General features: G+C 53.6%; 1 protein-coding gene across 1 annotated transcript in view; it reads right to left on the bottom strand.

Moving 5' to 3' along the window:
- Positions 1-16,728, bottom strand: part of GRIN3A (glutamate ionotropic receptor NMDA type subunit 3A) — a 930,574-nt gene that overhangs the window by 301,128 nt on the left and 612,718 nt on the right. The window lies entirely within an intron of this gene.

The following is a 16,728-nucleotide window of genomic DNA, read 5'->3' as shown; positions in this document are numbered from 1 at the left end:
TCCAGAAGAATGTATATCCACCACCATGCTCTGTCAATTGACCCTTGTCTGCCAGGCGTGTTTCGCTGAGAGCTGCTATATCAACCTTGTAACGAGCTAGCTCCCGAGCAACCAATGCCGTTCTTCTCTCTGGTCTGTCTGCCTTTGTATTATCCAGCAGAGTTCTCACATTCCATGTGCCAAGGTTGAGTACCATCATTTTCTTTTTCTTTATTGTGTGTCGACCGCTGTATGGGAAACCCACCAGCTGCGGTAGGCTGGCCAGGTGAAATGAAGCAGACTATGTTTGAGGCACCTTTTCTAGCCCCTTCCTCGATTGAGGTGAGCAGAGTGATCCTGAACAGGACTGCTCAGACACCCAGGAGGCTGCCGAACTCCACTGCTGCTTCGGTCCAGTAGAGAGCGACCATATGGCCTGGGCCGCCTGTGTGCAGGTTCGTGACTACAGCTTCCAGTGACTCCACACCTGCTGCTTTGCCACTCTCCCATCGCCACAGGACTTTTTGTTACGCAGTGGTTGAAGTCATGACTTGCGCTTGACTTGGATTAAAGTGAGGAGGAGTTGCGCAGTCGTCAACCTCACTCTCTCGCCCGTACCTATCGAGCCCCAGTGGCAAGAGCTAAGCGAGACAACTGGAGATAGGTCAGGGTGCAGTGGATGGCCAGCAGTGTCCTATATGTGCCTCGCTGCGCCCTCTCAGCGCTCCACAACACTGTGCTGGAAATCGCTTGTCTGTCCGTTGAACCTTGGTTTCTTCCGCACAGTCTGCCATATCCAGTCTTCACATGCAAGGGTAGGCAAACCCTTGAAAATCACTGTAGGTCTCAAAGAACCCAACAGCTACCCTCACCTGGTTTTGCCCGCCTGCCGAGGCGGTGTTCTGGGGTGTACCCGCTGCCGCATGCTAGCAGCTACTTGGAGGTACAGGTGAGAGTTGAGCATCAGATGAGGACCAAAGATGGAAGAGCTGTCCAAAGAGGACACGGCAAGCACTCCACCAGAGGTGCTACCTCTATCTAGATACCCCATACACCACTTATATACAGCGTGCCAGAGTATCCACTGGCAATTGCCAAATGCAATTGATACTAGGGTTGAGCGAAACGGATCGGTCATTTTCATAAATTGGCGACTTTTAGGTAAAGTCGGGTTTCATGAAACCCGAACCGACCCTACAGTGGGATCGGCCATGCGGTACACGATCAGAGCGCCAAAGTCGCATTTCATATGATGCTGTCACCACCGTTTTTCATCCAATGAAGGAGGACGCAGAGTGTGGGCAGCGTAATGACATAGGTCTCGGTCCCCTCCATCTTTGAGAAGGGCATGGCAGTGATTGGCTTGCTGTCTGTGGCGTCACAGGGGGTATAAAGGGGCATGCACGTGGACCGCCATCTTACTTTTGCCGATCTGAGCATAGGGAGAGGTGTTGCTGCAGTTAGTCAGAACCAGGGACAGAGTTAGGGAGGAAATATAAACCCCCAAACCGCTTGTGCTGGAGCGATTTTCACTGTCCCACACCACCTTTTTGTGCAGGGACAGTGGAGGTCTTATTTTAGTGCAGCAGCTGCATAGCTGTGTGCACGGTGCTGTGCAAACCAACTGCTTTTTTAAAAGCAAAATTCCTGATGCTCTTTTCTGCACAGTTACCTATCTTGTTTATTTGTCCACATTTTTGTGTTAAGCAGTCCTTTTTATTGCTGCCATACTTGTCCTGAGCTCATTGTAGGGAGCTTGTTTTTTTTATTATTTTTTTTTAAATAATAATTCCAGCCACTTTCTGGCATGTTCATAGTTTACTGTTATACCACTGGGCCAGAGTTGTGCTTCTGTGTCTCCCCCCAAAAAAAAGGGAGATTAAAATTCGCACACAGTGTATATTCTGCTGTACTGCTAGTGTGTCGTATATATCAGGCAGCCACTTTCTGCCACGTTCATAGTTTACTGTTATACCACTGGGCCAGAGTTGTGGTTCTGTGTCTCCCCCCCAAAAATGGAGATTCAAATTCTCACACAGTGTATATTCAGCTGTACTGCTAGTGCGTCATATATCAGGCAGACACTTTCTTCCACGTTCATAGTGTTGTGTTATCCCACAGGGCCAGAGTTAGGGTTCAGTGTCTCCCCCCAAAAAATGGAGATTCAAATTCTCACACAGTGTATATTCAGCTGTACTGCTAGTGCGTCGTATATCAGGCAGACACTTTCTTCCACGTTCATACTGTTGTGTTATACCACAGGGCCAGAGTTGGGGTTCTGTGTCTCTCCCCAAAAGCAAGTCATCTTCCAGGCAAGCTACGTGTCAGCAGGGGAAGGTGGGGCAAAAGAATGTGAAATCCATGATTGGTTAATTTAAATGAAGGTTAGATCATCAACATTTTTGGTAGCCAGACGTGTCCTTTTTTCGGTCAGTATTGAACCAGCAGCACTGAACACTCTTTCTGAAAGCACACTGACAGCAGGGCAATCGAGGTTCTGTAATCCATATTCTGGCAATTCAGGCCAGGTGTCTAGTTTAGATTCCCAGTAATCAAAGGGGAATGACCTGAGAGGGAGAACATCGATAAGGGCGGAAAAGTAGTTTGTAACCATACTGCACAAATGCTGTCTCCTGTCACTTTTTATCGATGCAGCTGTCCCTGTCGTGTCAGCGGTCATTGCGAAATCATTCCACAACCTTGTCGTACAACCTTGCACCTCTAGCACCTCTGCCATGTTGCCCCCTGCAGCTCATGGGAGAACCATCACCGGCGCTGTGTGCTGGGAATGCCTGAACCAAACGGTCTGCAAGAATTGCTTGTTTGGTAGCCAATATTTGACCTAGGTTCTCATGTGGCATGATATTTAGCAGTTTTCCTTTATATCTTGTATCCAGGAGGCAGGCCAACCGGTCATCATTTTAAATATGCGGGGGTCCCTTTTTAGGATACGCAAGGCATACTCAGCCATGTGGGCCAATGTTCCAGGTGTGAATTAACTGTTTCTGCTGGGTTGAGGCCCACTTTCTTGCAAATCAACATCACAAGTGTCCCGCAATAAACCTGTACCAGACCTTGCAATGCCACCAGTTTCTATTGCCACCTGAGAATTATCCTCCTCCCATACATATTTATCCCCATCATCCTCCTCCTCATCCTCTTCGTCCGCCAATTCGTCCTGTACAGTTCCCTGAGCAGACAATGGCTGACTGTCATCAAGGCTTCCCTCCTCCGCGGCTGCAGACGCCTGCTCCTTAATGTGCGTCAAACTTTGCATCAGCAGACGCATAAGTGGGATGTTAATGCTTATGATGGCGTCGACTACTGCACACCAGACAACTCCATGTCTGCCATCCAAGTGCCTGCCCGTGTATCCTCCCACAAATTTATAACAGCACGCCTCTGTTCGCACAGCCTCTGAATCATGTGCAGTGTGGAGTTCCACCTTGTTGCAACGTCGATTATTAGGCGGTGCTGGGGAAGATTCAGCGATCGCTGATGGTTCAGCATACGGCTGGAATGTATGGGCACCCGGCGGATGTGCGAGCAAAGTCTTCGCACCTTCAGGAGCAGGGCTGGTAACTTTGGATAATTTTTGAGGAAGCCCTGCACCACCAGGTTAAAGGTGTGAGCTAGGCAAGGTATGTGTTTCAGTTCTGAAAGGGCTATGGCAGCCATAAAATTCCTTCCGTTATCACTGAATACCTTGCCTGCCTCAAGATGTACACTGCCCAGCCATGACTGAGTTTGTTGCTGCAAGTACTCCACCAGTACTTCCTCGGTGTGTCTGTTGTCGCCCAAACACTTCATTTGCAACACAGCCTGCTGACGCTTACCACTAGCTGTTCAATAATGGGACACCCCATGTGCAACACTGGCAGCTGCGGATGGAGTGGTATGGCGACTGCGCTCTGTGCACGAGCTTTCGCTTCTGGAGGAGGAGGAGGAGTTGCGAACGCCATATGCCAACTTTTTCCTGAGACTGTGGGATAGGCTGAACTGTCGCACTATGGCTGCCCCCTGTGGACCCTGCATCCTACACATTAACCCAGTGCGCCGTGATGGACACGTAACGTCTCCAGCCATGCCTACTGGTCCATGCATCTGTTGTGAGGTGCACCTTTCCACTGACTGATTGCCTCAAGGCATGGACAATGCGGTCTTTGACATGCTGGTGGAGGGCTGGGATGGCTTTTCTCGCAAATAAATGTCGACTGGGTAGGTCATAGCGTGGTACTGCGTGGGCCATCAGGTCTTTGAAAGCTTCGCTTTCAACCAAACGGTAGGGCATCATCTGTAATGAGATTAGTCTAGCAATGTGGGCATTCAAATCCTGTGTACGCGGATGAGAGGATGAGTACTTTCTTTTCCTAACGAGACTCTCTTGTAGGGTGAGCTGGACTGGAGAGCTGCATATGGCGGAACTAGCGGTGGTGGTGGTGGTGGACATGGCGGATTGAGAGAGAGTTTGTTATGGTATTCTTGTTGTTGCCCAACATAGAGTCTTTCCTACCAATAACCTTGTGATTCCCTGACTGCTTTGGCCTTACGACGTTTGGTAGTTAGTCCAGGCTTGCAAGTGCATGGTGGTTAAATGTCTAAGCATGCACGTTGTATTTAAATTTTGAAGATTCTTCTCTCTGCTAAAGGTCTTGGAGCATTTCTTACAGATAACTTTTGACTGATCATTCTAATCTTGGTGAAAAAATTGCTATGCTACACTCTTCCTACTATCAAAAACCTTTTCAGGCATTGTGCACTGTGCTACTTTCACCGAATGACCACGCTCTCCTAACACTGTTTTTGTTTTTCACAAACATTTTTGGCCTGATACGGGCCTGCCAGATGACAGCTGTTGCAATGTAGATGGCTGATGCGGATCATCCTCCTCCGCTTCTGAGCTAGTGGCAGCGGCACCCTCTTCCCCCAATGGCTGCCAATCTGGGTCACCAACTGGGTCATCTAAACTGCGAGGGCAATGTAGTGATCACAGTCAATGGAACAGCATCACAATCTAGCTGTGGCTGTGCATCAGTGCACTCCATGTCCTATTCTTCTTGTAATTGGCAGTGTACAATTTCCCTTTCGAACTCAGGCACGGTATGTGTAAAGAGCTTCATGGAGTAACCTGTAGTGTCAACTGCTGCATCCTTCACATTTGGTTTGGGAGAAGGACACAAGGAAACGTCTTTTTCCTGACCAGGAGCATCCACTGACGACTGGCTGCTCTTACATTTAGAACTTTGGGAAGAGGAGGCGAAAGAGCTAGAGGGTGAGTCAGCAAGGAAAGACAACACTTTTTCCTGCTTCTCCGGCTTTAAAAGCTGTTTTCCTACTCCCAGGTAAGGGAGCCTTCGAGGCCTTGTGTAGCCAGACGATGACGCAGGCTTAAAACCTCCAGCCTTAGGTGCTACTGTGCTTTTGCCACTACCACGAGATGCAACACCACCAGCACCATCAGTACCAGCTGGCAACCCCCGCCCACGGCCTCTTCCACCAGACTTCCTCATTTTTGGGGGGGAGACACTGAACCACAACTCATATTACATTGTCGTAATATGAGGGGCCCTGTGCCAGTACCGCCGCCCACGAGAGAGTGCTCCCCCCCAGATTGAACTGTGCTCTACCACTTGCAATACTACCTCTCCTAGCTCCACCACTGTGTAGTCTGTGCAGGTAAAACCTGAAATGGCACTGCCAATACGAATTATTTGAAATGATAGATGATAGTTAAAATATACAGGGGCCCTGGACTCCATTTAATACTTTGCGCCTACTACCACTGTCTTTATTATTTGGGCGCAATAACGGTGTCTGCCGCTGCATCTTTTTTTTCCTTCACTGAACAAAGCTGAACTTCAACTGTTGTCCCGTCTCAAATATTAAACTGCATTTGCCCTACTTGTTGGGTTGGGGCCTACTAACGGTGTATGCCGCTCCTTGGTGTTCTCCTGGTTTATTTTTCTTGCGCTTCAATCTTCAGGCTTTCGTTTAAATATTTTTTATATTAAACTGCATTTGGCCTACTTGTTGGGTTGGGCCTAGTAACATTGTCTGCTGCCGCCTCTTGTTTTCCTCTACTAAACAAAGCTGAGCTTGAATCTTCAGGCTTTCGGCCTGTAACAACAATATGAAACTACATTTGGCCTAGTTCTTGGTTTGGGCCTAGTAACATTGTCTGCTGCTGCCTCTTGTTTTCCTCTACTACACAAAGCTGAGCTTCAATCTTCAGGCTTTCGGCCTATATTTAGAATATGAAACTGCATTTGGCCTACTTGTTTGGTTGGGCCTACTAACGGTGTCTGCTGCTGATTGTTGTTCTCCTCCACTGAACAAACCAATGCCGCCTGCTTACTCCTGTTGCCAATTTTTAGCAGCTTTTAGCCTACTTTTTTTATTTTGGGCCTATATCTGTGTTTCCTCCTCATTCCTGCCCATTGCCCAGCCACTGCTAGATGAGACTGCTGGTACATTGACACAGACCACTACATTCCCCTTGCACTCTACACAGCCTGAATCTGACCCTGCTGAAACTCAGGTTCCCCTTCCCGCATGCTATACCACCTTACATGGGGACAAAGAGGAAGGTGCAGATGAAAGTGCAGGTTCCTTCAACAGGTGGGGGGGCATACTCGTTGGCGACATCACTGGCACAGGGCCCCTCATAGTACGCAAAAGTGTCTCTGCCGGTGGGAGGCGCCCCCGCCGTCAATCACAACGCCATACTTTAAGGGGCCATGTGCTAGTGGCAATGCGAACGAGTGTGCCCCCCAGGTGTGGATTAAGGGTAGCCAGTGCCCGGGCTGTTCAGACACTGTGGGCCCCCCGGTCATGTGATGGGGGTCATGTGATGGGGGTCATGTGATGGGGGTCATGTGATGGGGGTCATGTGACGGGGGTCAGGATATACCCGAACCAGATTATTAGAGAAAAATGGCCGGGTCCTACTCTACTGTAACCTATTAAATATTTGTTAAAATCTGCAATACAATTTAGGTATATTTTGACCAATAATATCACATACAAGGAACAAATACTACCGCACCATGAGAAGACCACAAATTACAACCACAGTGATCGAATATTATCACATACAAGGAACAAATACCACCGCACCATGTCAAGACCACATATTACCACCACTTGGTGACCAAATAGCACATACAAGGGACAAATACCACAACACCATTTCCAGACCACATATTACCACCACATAGTGACTGAATACTACAATACTGATCAGTAATAAAAAAAACCAAGAAACACAATACTATCACCACAAGTGCCAGTATTCACAGGAGATCTGTACTTAGTATGCAGTGTCTGTGTAGAGGTAATACAGAGATCACTGGTGGTATTATACACAGGAGCTCTGTATATAATGTATAGGTAATACAGTGATCAGTGGTGACATTGTACACAGGACCTCTGTATATAGTATACAGTGTATAGTGTCAGTGTATAGGTAACACTGACTCACCAGTGACATCTCTAGGTGAAGTCCTTCATTTTTCATCCAGCACAGACCGCCATCATTTCTTCCAGCCAGGACTCCTTTCTGCAGGAAATAACACAGTTATCTCGAGCTCCGCTTGTAGAACACATTACTTAATTTTTCACAACTTCTACATTACACCACATGAAGAAAAAAAGGCGATATAGTGTCACTCTGCACAGTAACAGGACCCCCCATTCAAAACAGTATACTCAAAAAATAAAATAAATACATCACTGCAGTAATAATATCCCTTAATTATCCCCTATGGTAATAATATTCCCCACCCTGGCCCCGTGTGTCTCATTCCTGGCTCCAGCCATATGTTCTCCCATCCTGCACTCATGAGTATCCATTCTACACCATATGATTTCCCCATCCTGCCCCATCTGTCTCCATCCTGCCCCATGATCCAATCCTGCCCCATGTCTTTCATTCTGCCCCGTGTCTCCAATCATGCCCCGTGTCTACATTCTGCCCATGCCTCCAGTCCTGCCCCCAGTGTGTCCAGCAATCTGCCCCAGTCTGTCCAGCATATTACCCCCCAGTGTGTCCAGCATATTGCCCCCAGTGTGTCCAGCAATCTGCCCTAGTGTCTGAGTCCAGCATATTGCCCCCAGTGTATTCAGCAATCTGCCCCAGTGTGTCCAGCATTGCCCCCAGACAGTATGTCCAGCAATCTGCCCCAGTGTGTCCTGCAATTTGCCCCAGTGTGTCTAGCATATTACCTCCAGTGTGTCCAGCAGTCTGCCCCAATATGTCCAGCATATTGCCCCAGTGTGTCCAGCATTGCCCCCAGTGTGTCCAGCAATCTGCTTCAGTGTGTCCAGCATATTACCACCAGTGTGTCCAGCAATCTGCCCCAGTATGTCCAGCATTGCCCCCAGTGTGTCCAGTAATCTGCCCCAGTATGTCCAATTGTCCAGCATTGCCCACAGTGTCTCCAGCATTGCCCCAGTGTCTCCAGAATTGCCCCAGTGTGTCCTCCAGCATTGCCCCAGTGTGTCCTCCAGCATTGCCCCAGTGTGTTCTCCAGCATTGCCCCAGTGTGTCCAGCAATCTGCCCCAATGTCTCCAGCATTGCCCCAGTGTCTCCAGCAATCTGCCCCAGTGTGTCCTCCAGCATTGCCCCAGTGTGTCAAGCAATCTGCCCCAGTGTCTCCAGCAATCATCTGCCCCAGTGTGTCCAGCAATCTGCCCCAGTGTCTCCAGCATTGCCCCAGTGTCTTCAGCAATCTGCCCTAGTGTCTCCAGCAATCTGCCCCAGTGTCTCCAGCATTGCCCCAGTGTCTGCAGCATTGCCCCAGTGTCTCCAGCAATCTGCCCCAGTGTCTCCAGCAATCTGCCCCAGTGTCTCCAGCAATCTGCCCCAGTGTCTCCAGCAACCTGCCCCAGTGTCTCCAGCAATCTGCCCCAGTGTCCCAGGATTGCCCCAGTGTCTCCAGCAATCTGCCCCAGTGTCTCCAGCATTGCCCCAGTGTGTCCTCCAGCAATCTGCCCCAGTGTCTCCAGCAATCTGCCCCAGTGTCTCCAGCAATCTGCCCCAGTGTCCCAGCATTGCCCCAGTGTGTCCTCCAGCATTGCCCCAGTGTGTCCTCCAGCATTGCCCAGTGTGATCTCCAGCATTGCCCCAGTGTGTCCAGCAATCTGCCCCAGTGTGTCCTCCAGCATTGCCCCAGTGTGTTCAGCAATCTGCCCCAGTGTCTCCAGCAATCATCTGCTTCAGTGTGTCCAGCAATCTGCCCCAGTGTGTCCTCCAGCATTGCCCCAGTGTCTCCAGCAATCTGCCCCAGTGTCTCCAGCAATCTGCCCCTGTGTCTCCAGCATTGCCCCAGTGTCTGCAGCATTGCCCCAGTGTCTCCAGCAATCTGCCCCAGTGTCTCCAGCAATCTGCCCCAGTGTCTCCAGCAATCTGCCCAAGTGTCCCAGTATTGCCCCAGTGTCTCCAGCAATCTGCCCCAGTGTCTCCAGCATTGCCCCAGTGTGTCCTCCAGCAATCTGCCCCAGTGTCTCCAGCAATCTGCCCCAGTGTCCCAGCATTGCCCCAGTGTGTCCTCCAGCATTGCCCCAGTGTGTCCTCCAGCATTGCCCAGTGTGATCTCCAGCATTGCCCCAGTGTGTCCAGCAATCTACCCCAATGTCTCCAGCATTGCCCCAGTGTCTCCAGCAATCTGCCCCAGTGTGTCCTCCAGCATTGCCCCAGTGTGTCCAGCAATCTGCCCCAGTGTCTCCAGCAATCATCTGCTTCAGTGTTTCCAGCAATCTGCCCCAGTGTGTCTTCCAGCATTGCCCCAGTGTCTCCAGCAATCTGCCCCAGTGTCTCCAGCAATCTGCCCCTGTGTCTCCAGCATTGCCCCAGTGTCTGCAGCATTGCCCCAGTGTCTCCAGCAATCTGCCCCAGTGTCTCCAGCAATCTGCCCCAGTGTCTCTAGCATTGCACCAGTGTCTTCAGCACTGCCCCAGTGTCTCCAGCAATCTGCCCCAGTGTCTCCAGCAATCTGCACCAGTGTCTCCAGCAATCTGCCCCAGCGTCTCCAGCAACCTGCCCCAGTGTCTCCAGCAATCTGCCCCAGTGTCCCAGCATTGCCCCAGTGTCTCCAGCAATCTGCCCCAGTGTCTCCAGCATTGCCCCAGTGTGTCCTCCAGCAATCTGCCCCAGTGTCTCCAGCAATCTGCCCCAGTGTCTCCAGCATTGCCCCAGTGTGTCCGCCAGCAATCTGCCCCAGTGTCTCCAGCATTGCCCCAGTGTGTCCTCCAGCAATCTGCCCCAGTTTCTCCAGCATTGCCCTAGTGTGTCATCCAGCATTGCTCCAGTGTCTCCAGCATTGCCCCAGTGTCTCCAGCAATCTGCCCCAGTGTCCCAGCATTGCCCCAGTGTGTCCTCCAGCATTGTCCCAGTGTGTCCTCCAGCATTGCCCAGTGTGATCTCCAGCATTGCCCCAGTGTGTCCAGCAATCTGCCCCAGTGTGTCCTCCAGCATTGCCCCAGTGTGTCCAGCAATCTGCCCCAGTGTGTCCAGCAATCATCTGCTTCAGTGTGTCCAGCAATCTGCTCCAGTGTGTCCTCCACCATTGCCCCAGTGTCTCCAGCAATCTGCCCCAGTGTCTCCAGCAATCTGCCCCTGTGTCTCCAGCATTGCCCCAGTGTCTGCAGCATTGCCCCAGTGTCTCCAGCAATCTGCCCCAGTGTCTCTAGCATTGCACCAGTGTCTTCAGCATTGCCCCAGTGTCTCCAGCAATCTGCCCCAGAGTCTCCAGCAATATGCCCCAGTGTCTCCAGCAATCTGCCCCAGCGTCTCCAGCAACCTGCCCCAGTGTCTCCAGCAATCTGCCCCAGTGTCCCAGCATTGCCCCAGTGTCTCCAGCAATCTGCCCCAGTGTCTCCAGCATTGCCCCAGTGTGTCCTCCAGCAATCTGCCCCAGTGTCTCCAGCAATCTGCCCCAGTGTCTCCAGCATTGCCCCAGTGTGTCCGCCAGCAATCTGCCCCAGTGTCTCCAGCAATGCCCCAGTGTGTCCTCCAGCAATCTGCCCCAGTGTCTCCAGCATTGCCCCAGTGTGTCATCCAGCATTGCCCCAGTGTCTCCAGCATTGCCCCAGTGTCTCCAGCAATCTGCCCCAGTGTCTCCAGAAATCTGCCCCAGTGTCTCCAGCAATCTGCCCCAGTGTCTCCAGCAACCTGCCCCAGTGTCTCCAGCAACCTGCCCCAGTGTCTCCAGCAATCTGCCCCAGTGTCCCAGCATTGCCCCAGTGTCTCCAGCAATCTGCCCCAGTGTCTCCAGCATTCCCCCAGTGTGTCCTTCAGCAATCTGCCCCAGTGTCTCCAGCAATCTGCCCCAGTGTCTCCAGCAATCTGCCCCAGTGTGTCCACCAGCAATCTGCCCCAGTGTCTCCAGCATTGCCCCAGTGTGTCCTCCAGCAATCTGCCCCAGTGTCTCCAGCATTGCCCCAGTGTGTCCTCCAGCATTGCCCCAGTGTCTCAAGCATTGCCCCAGTGTCTCCAGCAATCTGCCCCAGTGTCTCCAGCAACCTGCCCCAGTGTCTCCAGCAATCTGCCCCAGTGTCCCAGCATTGCCCCAGTGTCTCCAGCAATCTGCCCCAGTGTCTCCAGTATTGCCCCAGTGTGTCCTCCAGCAGTCTGCCCCAGTGTCCCCAGCAATCTGCCCCAGTGTCTCCAGCATTGCCCCAGTGTGTCCGCTAGCAATCTGCCCCAGTGTCTACAGCATTGCCCCAGTGTCTACAGCATTGCCCCAGTGTGTCCTCCAGCAATCTGCCCCAGTGTCTCCAGCATTGCCCCAGTGTGTCCTCCAGCATTGCCCCAGTGTCTCAAGCATTGCCCCAGTGTCTCCAGCAATCTGCCCCAGTGTCTCCAGCAACCTGCCCCAGTGTCTCCAGCAATCTGCCCCAGTGTCCCAGCATTGCCCCAGTGTCTCCAGCAATCTGCCCCAGTGTCTCCAGTATTGCCCCAGTGTGTCCTCCAGCAATCTGCCCCAGTGTCTCCAGCAATCTGCCCCAGTGTCTCCAGCATTGCCCCAGTGTGTCCGCTAGCAATCTGCCCCAGTGTCTACAGCATTGCCCCAGTGTGTCCTCCAGCAATCTGCCCCAGTGTGTCCAGCATTGCCCCAGTGTGTCTTTCAGCATTGCCCCAGTGTCTCCAGCAATCTGCCCCAGTGTCTCCAGCAATCTGCCCCAGTGTCTCCAGCAACCTTCCCCAGTGTCTCCAGCAATCTGCCCCAGTGTCCCAGCATTGCCCCAGTGTCTCCAGCAATCTGCCTCAGTGTCTCCAGCATTGCCCCGGTGTGTCATCCAGCATTGCCCCAGTGTCTCCAGCATTGCCCCAGTGTCTCCAGCAATCTGCCCCAGTGTCTCCAGCATTGCCCCAGTGTGTCCTCCAGCAATCTGCCCCAGTTTCTCCAGCATTGCCCCAGTGTGTCATCCAGCATTGCCCCAGTGTCTCCAGCATTGCCCCAGTGTCTTCAGCAATCTGCCCCAGTGTCTCCAGAAATCTGCCCCAGTGTCTCCAGCAATCTGCCCCAGTGTCTCCAGCAACCTGCCCCAGTGTCTCCAGCAACCTGCCCCAGTGTCTCCAGCAATCTGCCCCAGTGTCCCAGCATTGCCCCAGTGTCTCCAGCAATCTGCCCCAGTGTCTCAAGCATTGCCCCAGTGTCTCCAGCAATCTGCCCCAGTGTCTCCAGCAACCTGCCCCAGTGTCTCCAGCAATCTGCCCCAGTGTCCCAGTATTGCCCCAGTGTCTCCAGCAATCTGCCCCAGTGTCTCCAGCATTGCCCTAGTGTGTCCTCCAGCAATCTGCCCCAGTGTCTCCAGCAATCTGCCCCAGTGTCTCCAGCAATCTGCCCCAGTGTCCCAGCATTGCCCCAGTGTGTCCTCCAGCATTGCACCAGTGTGTCCTCCAGCATTGCCCAGTGTGATCTCCAGCATTGCCCCAGTGTGTCCAGCAATCTGCCCCCAGTGTGTCCTCCAGCATTGCCCCAGTGTGTCCAGCAATCTGCCCCAGTGTCTCCAGCAATCATCTGCTTCAGTGTGTCCAGCAATCTGCTCCAGTGTGTCCTCCAGCATTGCCCCAGTGTCTCCAGCAATCTGCCCCAGTGTCTCCAGCAATCTGCCCCTGTGTCTCCAGCATTGCCCCAGTGTCTGCAGCATTGCCCCAGTGTCTCCAGCAATCTGCCCCAGTGTCTCTAGCATTGCACCAGTGTCTTCAGCATTGCCCCAGTGTCTCCAGCAATCTGTCCCAGCGTCTCCAGCAATCTGCCCCAGTGTCTCCAGCAATCTGCCCCAGCGTCTCCAGCAACCTGCCCCAGTGTCTCCAGCAATCTGCCCCAGTGTCCCAGCATTGCCCCAGTGTCTCCAGCAATCTGCCCCAGTGTCTCCAGCATTGCCCCAGTGTGTCCTCCAGCAATCTGCCCCAGTGTCTCCAGCAATCTGCCCCAGTGTCTCCAGCATTGCCCCAGTGTGTCCACCAGCAATCTGCCCCAGTGTCTCCAGCATTGCCCCAGTGTGTCCTCCAGCAATCTGCCCCAGTGTCTCCAGCATTGCCCCAGTGTGTCATCCAGCATTGCCCCAGTGTCTCCAGCATTGCCCCAGTGTCTCCAGCAATCTGCCCCAGTGTCTCCAGAAATCTGCCCCAGTGTCTCCAGCAATCTGCCCCAGTGTCTACAGCAACCTGCCCCAGTGTCTCCAGCAACCTGCCCCAGTGTCTCCAGCAATCTGCCCCAGTGTCCCAGCATTGCCCCAGTGTCTCCAGCAATCTGCCCCAGTGTCTCCAGCATTGCCCCAGTGTGTCCTCCAGCAATCTGCCCCAGTGTCTCCAGCATTGCCCCAGTGTGTCATCCAGCATTGCCCCAGTGTCTCCAGCATTGCCCCAGTGTCTCCAGCAATCTGCCCCAGTGTCTCCAGCAATCTGCCCCAGTGTCTCCAGCAACCTGCCCCAGTGTCTCCAGCAATCTGCCCCAGTGTCCCAGCATTGCCCCAGTGTCTCCAGCAATCTGCCCCAGTGTCCCAGCAACCTGCCCCAGTGTCTCCAGCAACCTGCCCCAGTGTCTCCAGCAATCTGCCCCAATGTCCCAGCATTGCCCCAGTGTCTCCAGCAATCTGCCCCAGTGTCTCCAGCATTCCCCTAGTGTGTCCTCCAGCAATCTGCCCCAGTGTCTCCAGCAATCTGCCCCAGTGTCTCCAGCAATCTGCCCCAGTGTGTCCACCAGCAATCTGCCCCAGTGTCTCCAGCAATCTGCCCCAGTGTCTCCAGCAATCTGCCCCAGTGTCCCAGCATTGCCCCAGTGTGTCCTCCAGCATTGCCCCAGTGTGTCCTCCAGCATTGCCCAGTGTGATCTCCAGCATTGCCCCAGTGTGTCCAGCAATCTGCCCCAGTGTGTCCTCCAGCATTGCCCCAGTGTGTCCAGCAATCTGCTCCAGTGTGTCCTCCAGCATTGCCCCAGTGTCTCCAGCAATCTGCCCCTGTGTCTCCAGCAATCTGCCCCTGTGTCTCCAGCATTGCCCCAGTGTCTGCAGCATTGCCCCAGTGTCTCCAGCAATCTGCCCCAGTGTCTCTAGCATTGCACCAGTGTCTTCAGCATTGCCCCAGTGTCTCCAGCAATCTGCCCCAGCATCTCCAGCAATCTGCCCCAGTGTCTCCAGCAATCTGCCCCAGCGTCTCCAGCAACCTGCCCCAGTGTCTCCAGCAATCTGCCCCAGTGTCCCAGCATTGCCCCAGTGTCTCCAGCAATCTGCCCCAGTGTCTCCAGCATTGCCCCAGTGTGTCCTCCAGCAATCTGCCCCAGTTTCTCCAGCATTGCCCCAGTGTGTCATCCAGCATTGCCCCAGTGTCTCCAGCATTGCCCCAGTGTCTTCAGCAATCTGCCTCAGTGTCTCCAGAAATCTGCCCCAGTGTCTCCAGCAATCTGCCCCAGTGTCTCCAGCAACCTGCCCCAGTGTCTCCAGCAACCTGCCCCAGAGTCTCCAGCAATCTGCCCCAGTGTCCCAGCATTGCCCCAGTGTCTCCAGCAATCTGCCCCAGTGTCTCCAGCATTCCCCCAGTGTGTCCTCCAGCAATCTGCCCCAGTGTCTCCAGCAATCTGCCCCAGTGTCTCCAGCAATCTGCCCCAGTGTCCCAGCATTGCCCCAGTGTCTCCAGCAATCTGCCCCAGTGTCCCAGCATTGCCCCAGTGTCTCCATCAACCTGCCCCAGTGTCTCCAGCAATCTGCCCCAATGTCCCAGCATTGCCCCAGTGTCTCCAGCAATCTGCCCCAGTGTCTCCAGCATTCTCCCAGTGTGTCCTCCAGCAATCTGCCCCAGTGTCTCCAGCAATCTGCCCCAGTGTCTCCAGCAATCTGCCCCAGTGTGTCCACCAGCAATCTGCCCCAGTGTCTCCAGCATTGCCCCAGTGTGTCCTCCAGCAATCTGCCCCAGTGTCTCCAGCATTGCCCCAGTGTGTCCTCCAGCATTGCCCCAGTGTCTCAAGCATTGCCCCAGTGTCTCCAGCAATCTGCCCCAGTGTCTCCAGCAACCTGCCCCAGTGTCTCCAGCAATCTGCCCCAGTGTCCCAGTATTGCCCCAGTGTCTCCAGCAATCTGCCCCAGTGTCTCCAGCATTGCACTAGTGTGTCCTCCAGCAATCTGCCCCAGTGTCTCCAGCAATCTGCCCCAGTGTCTCCAGCAATCTGCCCCAGTGTCCCAGCATTGCCCCAGTGTGTCCTCCAGCATTGCCCCAGTGTGTCCTCCAGCATTGCCCAGTGTGATCTCCAGCATTGCCCCAGTGTGTCCAGCAATCTGCCCCAGTGTGTCCTCCAGCATTGCCCCAGTGTGTCCAGCAATCTGCTCCAGTGTGTCCTCCAGCATTGCCCCAGTGTCTCCAGCAATCTGCCCCAGTGTCTCCAGCATTGCCCCAGTGTCTGCAGCATTGCCCCACTGTCTCCAGCAATCTGCCCCAGTGTCTCTAGCATTGCACCAGTGTCTTCAGCATTGCCCCAGTGTCTCCAGCAATCTGCCCCAGCGTCTCCAGCAATCTGCCCCAGTGTCTCCAGCAATCTGCCCCAGCGTCTCCAGCAACCTGCCCCAGTGTCTCCAGCAATCTGCCCCAGTGTCCCAGCATTGCCCCAGTGTCTCCAGCAATCTGCCCCAGTGTCTCCAGCATTGCCACAGTGTGTCCTCCAGCAATCTGCCCCAGTTTCTCCAGCATTGCCCCAGTGTGTCATCCAGCATTGCCCCAGTGTCTCCAGCATTGCCCCAGTGTCTTCAGCAATCTGCCCCAGTGTCTCCAGAAATCTGCCCCAGTGTCTCCAGCAATCTGCCCCAGTGTCTCCAGCAACCTGCCCCAGTGTCTCCAGCAACCTGCCCCAGTGTCTCCAGCAATCTGCCCCAGTGTCCCAGCATTGCCCCAGTGTCTCCAGCAATCTGCCCCAGTGTCTCCAGCATTCCCCCAGTGTGTCCTCCAGCAATCTGCCCCAGTGTCTCCAGCAATCTGCCCCAGTGTCTCCAGCAATCTGCCCCAGTGTGTCCACCAGCAATCTGCCCCAGTGTCTTCAGCATTGCCCCAGTGTGTCCTCCAGCAATCTGCCCCAGTGTCTCCAGCATTGCCCCAGTGTGTCCTCCAGCATTGCCTCAGTGTCTCAAGCATTGCCCCAGTGTCTCCAGCAATCTGCCCCAGTGTCTCCAGCAACCTGCCCCAGTGTCTCCAGCAATCTGCCCCAGTGTCCCAGTATTGCCCCAGTGTCTCCAGCAATCTGCCCCAGTGTCACCAGCAT

The sequence above is a fragment of the Ranitomeya imitator genome, chromosome 1 (genome assembly GCF_032444005.1).
Source record: "Ranitomeya imitator isolate aRanImi1 chromosome 1, aRanImi1.pri, whole genome shotgun sequence".
Classification (NCBI taxonomy): Eukaryota; Metazoa; Chordata; class Amphibia; order Anura; family Dendrobatidae; genus Ranitomeya; species Ranitomeya imitator.
This window is presented reverse-complemented; position numbering and strand designations above follow the sequence as displayed.